The sequence below is a fragment of the Panicum virgatum genome, chromosome 7N (genome assembly GCF_016808335.1).
Source record: "Panicum virgatum strain AP13 chromosome 7N, P.virgatum_v5, whole genome shotgun sequence".
Taxonomy (NCBI): domain Eukaryota; kingdom Viridiplantae; phylum Streptophyta; class Magnoliopsida; order Poales; family Poaceae; genus Panicum; species Panicum virgatum.
Window position 1 is genome coordinate 13,498,977 of NC_053151.1, and position 9,729 is coordinate 13,508,705.

Sequence of the window (9,729 nt, forward strand, 5' to 3'; positions counted from 1 at the left end):
CACTCTTCGAGCACAATTAACCACTGCCCCAGTGTTAGCTCAACCAGATAATACCAAGCCATTTGATGCTTATTGTGATGCTTCTGGCACCGGACTTGGATGCGTACTTATGCAAGACAACCGGGTAATTGCTTATGCATCACGAGCACTTCAGACTCATGAGAAGAACTATCCTACTCATGATATTGAGTTAGCAGTAGTTATCCATGCTCTCAAGATATGGAGGCATCTGTAACACCCGGTTTATAAAAGGACATAAACCGAGCAATTATATACGTGCCAGGATCAAGTCACACGTATATACAATAGAATGAACAGTATAACACATCACATATCACGTAAAAAGATATAATAAAGCAAGTACGAATGTTATTTATTACATTAATCACAAAATGTCTGATACAGAGTATGCGGAAGCGTAAAACATATACGATAACTCTCGTCGGAAGCTGAGTTATTTATTACATTATTGACATCCGGGAATTCAAACACCAAGCGAATACCATCCGTGGGTCTTGCCTCCATCTGATGAAGAAATCCAGAAGGTTCCACTGCACTGATAGTAACCTTCTGACCACTGGAAGCCGATAACAAGACTGTCCTCTGAGCACAATCTATCCGGACTCCCCACTTAGCAAGAGTCTCCATCCCCAGAATGACATCGATGCCCTTGGTGTCTAGCACCATCAGATTTGTACTGAATTCTACCCCGTTAAGGATACACTGACTTTGGGGCAGAAGGTATGAGACCTCAATTGTCCTCCCGGTGAAGATACTAACAGGCACCTCTTTAATGTGCTAGTACGAATACCATGTTGCTCGACAAAAGACTGTGTAATGAAGGAATGCGTAGCACCAGTATCGAAAAGCACTGTAGCTGGATATGAATTGACCATGAACGTACCAATAACCACATTGGGAGCCTCGGCCGCTGACTCGGCCGTAACGTGGTTCACTCTCCCCTGAAGTGGCACCGTGGGCTGAGCTGGGCGCCCCTGCTGTCCCGCCTGCGCCTTTCGGGGGTAAGAGTTGGCGTAGTGCCCCGGCTGGCCGCAGTGATAGCAGGTGCGAAGGGGTCCTTGAGCCTGCTGTCCGGCAAGAGGAGCTGCCTGCCTTGGAGCCTGAGGTGCTAGCGGAGCTGGTGGAGCAGCACGAGCTGGAGGTGCCGGTAACCTCTGGCCCTGCCCCGCCTGCTGCTGCTGTCGAGGCGGGTACTGCTGCGGCCGCTGCTGGTACTGCTGGGGAGGCTGGAGGCGAGGACGGGTGTTGCTGCCGGAAGCAACGGAAATGATCTTCCTCTTCTTGTCCTCCATCTCCTGGTGCTTGCGCTCCGTGTTGAGTGCACTGTCAACCAGATGGTTGAAGTCGTCGAAGCGGAGGTTGAGCAGCGCGTACTGGATGTAGTCCTCAAGACCCTCCATGAAGTGCTCCTGCTTGTCGTGGTCATCCGCGACCTCGGCAGGGGCGTAGCGAGCGAGCTGAAGGAAATGATCACGATACTCCGTGACCGTCATAGTTCCCTGCTTAAGTGCAAGGAACTCCTTCTTCTTCGTCTTCATAATGCCCGTGGGGACGTTGTGGCTGCGGAACCGCTCCCGGAACTAGATCCAGGTGAAAGCCTCGCGGTCCTGAACTGGGTGGGACTCCCACCAGTCCAAAGCACTGGGTGATGTCTAGCTGTCGCTCCACTGCACGGAGCCAGTCGTCTGCATGAAGTGGGTCAGACGTGTGAGACAATGTCGGCGGGTGGCCCCTCAGAAACTCCGCACGCCTGTCGCGGGTCTGCGGCGGTGGAGGAGGCGGAGGCTGCGTGTGATCCTGCTGCAGTGCCTGAACAGTGTTGTTCAGGGTGGCCATCATTTGCATCTGGAGCTGGAAGTACTGCTCTGGGGTCAGGGGTGGAGGCATCAGTATCCCGGTACCCTGGTTGTTCTGCCCTGCTGCTGGTCAGAACCGCGCCTGGTGTTCACCATCTGATTTGAACAAAAGATTTCATGAGCAAAGATATTGCAGAAATAATTCAGACGGATATGATAACGTTCTGCGAGAAAGACTTAGGCATGATAAAGTGTACATGATAGAGTGCATGGTTTTAACCCCAACGGTCTAACTCATTTTATTAATTAATTAACTTAAGACTGATTTTTATTAAACAAATTTTAACTACTAAACTATGAAATCAACCAAGAATCCAAATCAAACATTTGCACAATAACAGACATACAAAATTTATACTTTAGCCGAGTTTAACACACAACTCGACTAACACAACGCGTCGCAGAACATTCTAACGTGCTATTATAAAGGGGTCATTTAGCTTACACCTATGATGGTCAGTTGACTTACTTCAGGACAGAATCTACGGAAACTATTCTGTAGAGAGAAATCAAGGTAAGATGAGTAAAAATCTTGGAAGTTCAAGGAATATAATAGCAAAATAGTTTTAGCAGACAAGGATTAGAGAGAAAAAGACCTAAAACTCGACCAGTTCTATCTAGGCTTTCGTCCTACAGTCGATATGGATCTGATACCACTCTGTAACACCCGGTTTATAAAAAGACATAAACCGAGCAATCATATACGTGCCAGGATCAAGTCACACGTATATACAACAGAATGAACAATATATCACAGCACATATCACGTAAAAAGATATAATAAAGCGAGTACAAATGTTATTTATTACATTAATGACAAAATGTCTGATACAGAGTATGCGGAAGCGTAAAACATATACGAAGCCTCTCGGAAGCTGAGCACCATAGGGACGTCGACTGGGAGATGAATGCCTAGAAGTTCTCGTACTTCTGGTAGCTCTGAGTGAACTCCCTCGCGTCGGCAGGAACTGAGCAGCAGTAGAGTATCCCCAAGAGGAAAAAGAGTAGAGTAGGCAAGAGTGAGTACACAACTTGTACTCAACAAGTATAACACAAACTATGAGGCTCTAAGGTTGGCTAACTCAACTGCATTAGCTTTTAATCTTGGCAAAATTTTATTAAAGCTAATTACTACAAGTGGATGAATTACCATAAACCCAGTTACATAGTAATTAATCAAAATTAACCATGAACTACTAAGAACCAAAACGAAACCACCAAGGTAACCCCACGAATCAAAAGGAGGATCTGGGCCGCTCATGACCGTGAGTACGGCTAGTATACTAGTTTTACACTCTACAGAGGTTGCACATCTTTACCCACAAGTCGTGGTCTACGCTAGTTATTTATCACACTTCATTAGGTGAGATGGCTAGCAAGCACACTACGAGGCCGTTACAAAGAATATCGTTGGTAAGGCATAACCGCGAAGAGTTGGATCAGCGACGATGGGGCCCACCTCACGGTGGTACAAGACACAAAAGCACAGACCAAGCCGGAGGAGCAGGGACCATTGAAGCTTACCACCCTTGCCCCGTCGGTAAGTTACTCCAAACCAAAAAGACCTAATTAGTAAGCCAAGACCGTCCCATTCCAGTCTAGTGGTAGCGCTGTTGTCCCAGGTTGTTGCTCTATGAACCGGTCCTTAGGGAGAGTGGCCAACCAAGCAGTAAGCACCGTGCTGGCCCCCTTAAACCATGTTTCTAACAAAACATACTTTTAACATGACGTGAGCCACTCAGAGGGCCACTCCCAGAATTAAGTTGCATATACCATTAATCAAATTAATTAAAAAGGACCATTATGTGTGAGAGCGCAGCAACCTAGCACAACTAACCAAAATACAACCCAAGGGATATATAAAGGATATAAAGTGGCTAGGGAAGTCCTTATAGGCATACAATATTAAAATGTAGTATGAAATTGTATTTAAAGGTGATAGGTGTTGTTCATGTTATACTTGCTTTCCTCAATGTGTTCCTGCTGCTCAAAGTGTCCCGCGGAAGATGGCTCCTGGTACTCCTCCGACGGATCAACGTCTACTCACGATCGCAATGCCAAAACAAGTCCAGCACATACACATACATGCAAACAAAGGCAAAAGCTAAAAACAGTACAACAATACATAAAAATAGCAAACAAAACTAAGCTAGAACTATTCTACGCGTTACAACAATCGCGTGGACATAAAGAACACCTAAAACGGAGCAAGAACGCGAAAACTAGTGCTAAAACAAGATCTAGGGGCTTTTCTACAAGAAAAACTAAGTTTCCAGGGGTTTTCTGCAAAAACCAGGGACCTATACATAAAAACTGGAAAGATCCGAGGGCTGACGTGCAAAAAGACCTGGGCTGAACGGCGGGTTCTATTTTAAAGAAGTTCAAGGTCTAAAATGTAAAAATAGGGGCAGTTTTGGAATTATTTTTCAACTAGCATGGACTGCGGGTTTATTCCCTAAAAAGTCAGGGGCTCTTTAGCAAAAATGCCAGGCTGAAACGGTATCCACAGATCTCGGTCGTTGGATCGCGATCACGATGTCCAAAACGAAGGGGTATGCCGTTCTAATCCGGGCCGCTGATTCCGGATCTGGCGGCCAAGATGGCTCGGACGCGCGGGGCGGCGGCGCTGAAACGCCGACGACCTTTTCCCGCGGTGGCGCGCGATGGGGTTCGCCGGACTTGGCCAAAACTGGCGCTCCGGGGTTCGATTTAACTCGGGTTTGAGTCTAGGAGGGTCATCACGCCATGCGTGATCCACCTGAGGCAACCCCGCGGCTCGGGGCTCGGACGGGGCTCGCCACGGCAAGGGGGTACAAGCACAGGTGCGCAAACCAAGCACAGACCAAGCCGGAGGAGCAGGGACCATTGAAGCTTACCACCCTTTGCCCTGTAGGTAAGTTACTCCAAACCAAAAAGACCTAATTAGTAAGCCAAGACCGTCCCATTCCAGTCTTGTGGTAGCGCTGTTGTCCCAGGTTGTCGCTCTATGAACCGGTCCTTATGGAGAGTGGCCAACCCAGCACTAAGCACCGTGCTGGCCCCCTAAACCATGTTTCTAACAAAAACCCATTTTTAACGAGACGTGAGCCACTCAATGGGCCACTCCCAGAATTAAGTTGCATATACCATTAATCAAATTAATTAAAAAGGACCAAGTGTGTTATAGCGCGGCACCTAGCACAACTAACCAAAATGCAACCCAAGGGATATATATAAAGGATATAAAGTGGCTAGGAAAGTCCTTATAGGCGTACAGTATTAAAATGCAGTATGAAAATGTATTTAAAGTGATAGGTGTTGTTCATGTTATACTTGCCTTCCTCAAACTGCTCCTACTGCTGCTCAAACTGCTCAGAAGATGGCTGCTCCGGGTACTGGTACTGGGGCTCCTAAGAGGGATCAACGTCTACTCACGAACTGTAACACCCGGTTTATAAAAGAACATAAGCCGAGCAATCATATACGTGCCAGGATCAAGTCACACGTATATACAACAGAATGAACAGTATATCATAGCACATATCACTTAAAAAGACATAATAAAGCGAATACGAATGTTATTTATTACATTAATGACAAAATGTCTGATACAGCGGAAGCGAAGTACAAATACGAATAAAGCTCTCCGAAGCTGAAGCAGGGCGCCACAGGGACGTCGACTGGGAGACGAACACCTAGAAGTCCTCGTAGTCCTGGTAGCGCTGGACGAACTCCCTCGTGTCGGCAGGAACTGAGCAGCAGTAGCGTAGCCAGGAGGAGAAAGTAGAGAAGAGGCAAGAGTGAGTACACAACTTGTACTCAACAAGTATAACACAAACTATGAGGCTCTAAGGTTGGCTGACTCAACTGCATTAGCTTTTAAGTGTTGGCAAGATTTTATTAAAGCTATTTACTACGAGTTGATGAATTACCATTAACCCAGTTACATAGTAATTAATCAAGATTAAACATGTTACTACTGTGAACCAAACCGAAACCAAGCCACCAAGGTAACCCCGAGAGGCACCTCCCTCGTCGGAAGGAGACGACCCCACTAATCAAAAGGAGGATCTGGGCCGCTCATAACCGTGAGCACGGCTAGTATACCAGTTTTACACTCTGCAGAGGTTGCACATCTTTACCCACAAGTCGTGAGCTACGCCAGTTGTTCATCACACTTCCTTAGGTGAGATGACTAGCGACTCACTACGAGGCCGTTACAAAGAATCTCGTTGGTAAGGCGTAACCGCGAGAGATAGGTCAGCGACGATGGGGCCCACCTCCGGGGGTACAAGCACAGGAGCGCAATCCAAGCACAGACCAAGCCGGAGGAGCAGGGACCATTGAAGCTTACTACTCTTGCCCCGCAAGTAAGTTACTCCAAAACCAAAAAGACTTAATTAGTAAGCCAAGTCTATCCCATTCTAGCCTTGTGGTAGCGCTGTTGTCCCAGGTTGTCGCTCTATGAACCGGTCCTTATGGAGAGTGGCCAACCAAGCACTAAGCACCGTGCTGGCCCCCTAAACCATGTTTCTACAAAAACCATCTTTTAACGAGACGTGAGCCACTCATCCACACAGAGGGCCACCCTCAGAATTAAGTTCAAGTAAACCATTAGTCAAATTAATTAAAAAGGACCAGAGTGTGTTATAGCGCAGCAACCTAGCACAACTAAACAAAATGCAACCCAAAGGATATATAAAGGATATAAAGTGGCTAGGAATGTCCTTATAGGCATACAGTATTAAAATGCAGTATGAAATTGTATTTAAAAGTGATAGGTTGTTCATGTTATACTTGCCTTCCTCGTACTGCTCCTGCTGCTGCTCAAAATGCTCAGAAGACGGCTGCTCCGGGTACTGGTACTAGGGCTCCTCAGATGGATCAACGTCTACTCACGAACACATGGCCAAAACAATGCACAATAATAAGCATACAAGCAAACACTAACAAAAACTAAGAAACAATACATCAATACATAAAAACAGCACACTAAACTAGTCTAAAACTATTCTATGCATTACAACAATCGTGTGGACATAAAGAACGCTAAAAACGGAGCTAAAACGCATTTTCTAGGCTAAAAACAAGTTCTAGGGGCTTATCTGCGAGAAAACTAAGGTTCCAGGGGGTTTTCTGCAAAAACCGAGGGCCTAAACGCAATTAGAGCATAGATCCAGGGGCTAACTCACAAAAACGTCAAGGGTGGACTGCGGGTTCTAATTCTAAAGAGCTAAGGGTCTAAAACATAAAAGGAAGGGCAGATCTGAAATTATTTTTTCAACTGAGATGGACTGAGGGTTGATTTCTAATAAACCGAGGGGCTCTTTAACAAAAGAACTAGGGCGAACCGTTACGTTCAGATCTGGACCGTCAGATCCAGATCGGGTGGCTAGGATCAAAAGGGGCGCCGTTCTAATCAGGGCCGCACGTTTTGGATCGAACGGCTCGGGAAGATTGGGTGCAGGGATATGGCGGCGCCGTCGCCGGGAAAGCCTTTCCGTGGTGGCGCTGCGCGGGTGCTCGCCGGCGTTCAGCAATTCGGCGACCCGGGGCTCTATTCGACTTGATTTTGGATCCGAAGTGATGCGCGCAGCCTTGCGAATTCTACTGCGAGCTCAGCACAGGGGTGCAGCGCGGCGGAGCGGCCAGCAACGGCGGAGCAGGGCGTAGCTACTCCAGTGAGCCATTAGGTGCGATACAAGGGAAGAAACGGAGGGGGAAAGGGCGCAGGAGCGTTCCATACCGTGGCGTGTAGACCAGGGAGCGTGCAGGTGTATGAGAGAGGCTGCGGAGTAGCGGCTCGTGGTGGGGCGGCGAGTCCCGAGCTTGGCCACGGCGGCGACGTGCGGGGATCGACCGCGCAGGGCGCCCCTGGCGCTTGGATCCGGCGGTGCTCGATGTGTGGCTGCTCGGCGGAGCGAGAGCGCTGGTCAGAGAGGGGAGGCTGCGAGGCGGCGAGGAGGCAATGCCACGGTGGCGCAGATGCTCCACGCGGCGGAGCAGTGCGGAGCAAGGGGGGGCGGCGTTCTAGGATTTGGTGGCGGCGGCTGCGAATGAGGGAGCAGGGGGGTGCGGCGCGGTGGTTAAAAGGGGCAGGGCCGGGGATCTCGGGGTCCGGACTCGGATGGAGGCTGCAGGGATCACGGCGAGGTCAGCGGCACTCTGTTGTGCGAGCGCGTCGCGGGGATGAGGACGGGACAGCCAAGTGGGCCCGGATGGTCAGGGAGGGCGACGCGGGCCTGGGCGCTGATCGTGCGGGGCGAGCACGTGCGGAGCGGGCCGAGTGTGGGGGAAAACGGGGGCGCGGGCGCGTGTGGGTGTTGGGCTGGCCTGGGAGAGAGGGAGCGCGGGGCGCTGGGAAAGAGAAAAGGAGCTGGGCCTGGGAACTTGCTGGGCCGAGCGGGGGAGAGGGAAAACGGGCTGGCTGAGGTGAAAGGAAAAGGGCCGCGGGTTTGGGCTGGGGAGATGGGTTGAGTTTGGTTTTGGGTTCCTTTTCTAATTCTTCTTCTCTTCTATTTCTAATTCAAACAAAGATTGAATTCAAATATAAATTTGAATTCAAACCACACTCAAATAAAAGTATGCACCAGCATGAATGCAACACAAAATTTAAACCTATGATAAATTTTAATTACTTGAGGAACAAAAATTTGGGTTAAATGCCAGACTAACACAGAAAATCCTTAGAAAATTAAATAAAGCCAATTAATTTTATTGATAAATGCTGAAATTTAAATTAGGGTGTTACAGACCCTACCCCCTTAAAGAAATCTCATCCCCGAGATTTAGCTGGGCTGGTTAGCAAAGAGATCTGGATATGTCTTCATCAACTCATCTTCTCGCTCCCAAGTAGCCTCAGCTTCACTGTGGTGGCTCCACTGAACTCTGCACATCTTGATGCGCTTGTTCCGAGTAACCCTCTCTGATGTCTCCAGAATCTTCACCGGATGCTCAGTATAAGTCAGATCTTCCTGCACATCGACTCCATCCAGGGGTGCCTGCTCCTCGGGTACTCGCAGACACCTCTTCAGCTGAGATATATGGAAGACATCATGAACTCCTGAGAGGCTGAGAGGTAACTCCAGGCGATAAGCAACTTCGCCTTTCCGCTCTAGCACCTTGAATGGCCCCACATAACGAGGTGCTAACTTCCCTTTGACATTAAATCTGCGGATTCCTCTCATCGGAGACACCTTCAGGTACACATAATCACCGACACTGAAAGTCAGGTCTCTCCGTTTGCCATCTGCATAGCTCTTCTGTCTGCTCTGTGCAATCCTTAGATTTTCTCGCACAGCCTGAACCATCTGCTCTTCATCATCTATGATCTCAGGGCCAAAGAGCTGCTTCTCGCCAATCTGATCCCAATAGAGAGGAGTCCTGCACTTTCTGCCATACAATGCCTCAAAGGGGGACTTCTTCAGACTGGCCTGATAGCTGTTGTTATAAGAGAACTCAGCATATGACAGGCATTTATCCCAACTAGTACCATACTGGATAGCACAAGCTCTCAGCATATCCTCCAACACTTGGTTGGTTCTCTCTGTCTGCCCATCTGTCTGAGGGTGATAGGCCGTACTGAAACGCAGCTTTGTATCCAGCGAATCATGGAGCTGCTCCCAGAACCGAGAAGTAAACTGAGACCCTCTGTCAGATATGATCTTCTTGGGCACACCATGTAAGCAGACAATCCGAGAGATGTACAACTCTGCAAGTCTAGCATCGGAGTAAGTAGTGTTCACTGGAATGAAATGAGCAACTTTCGTCAGTCGATCCACTACTACCCAAATGGAGTTGTACCCTTTCTGAGTACGAGGCAATCCAACAATGAAGTCCATAGTGATTTCTTCCCATTTCCACTCTGGAATCT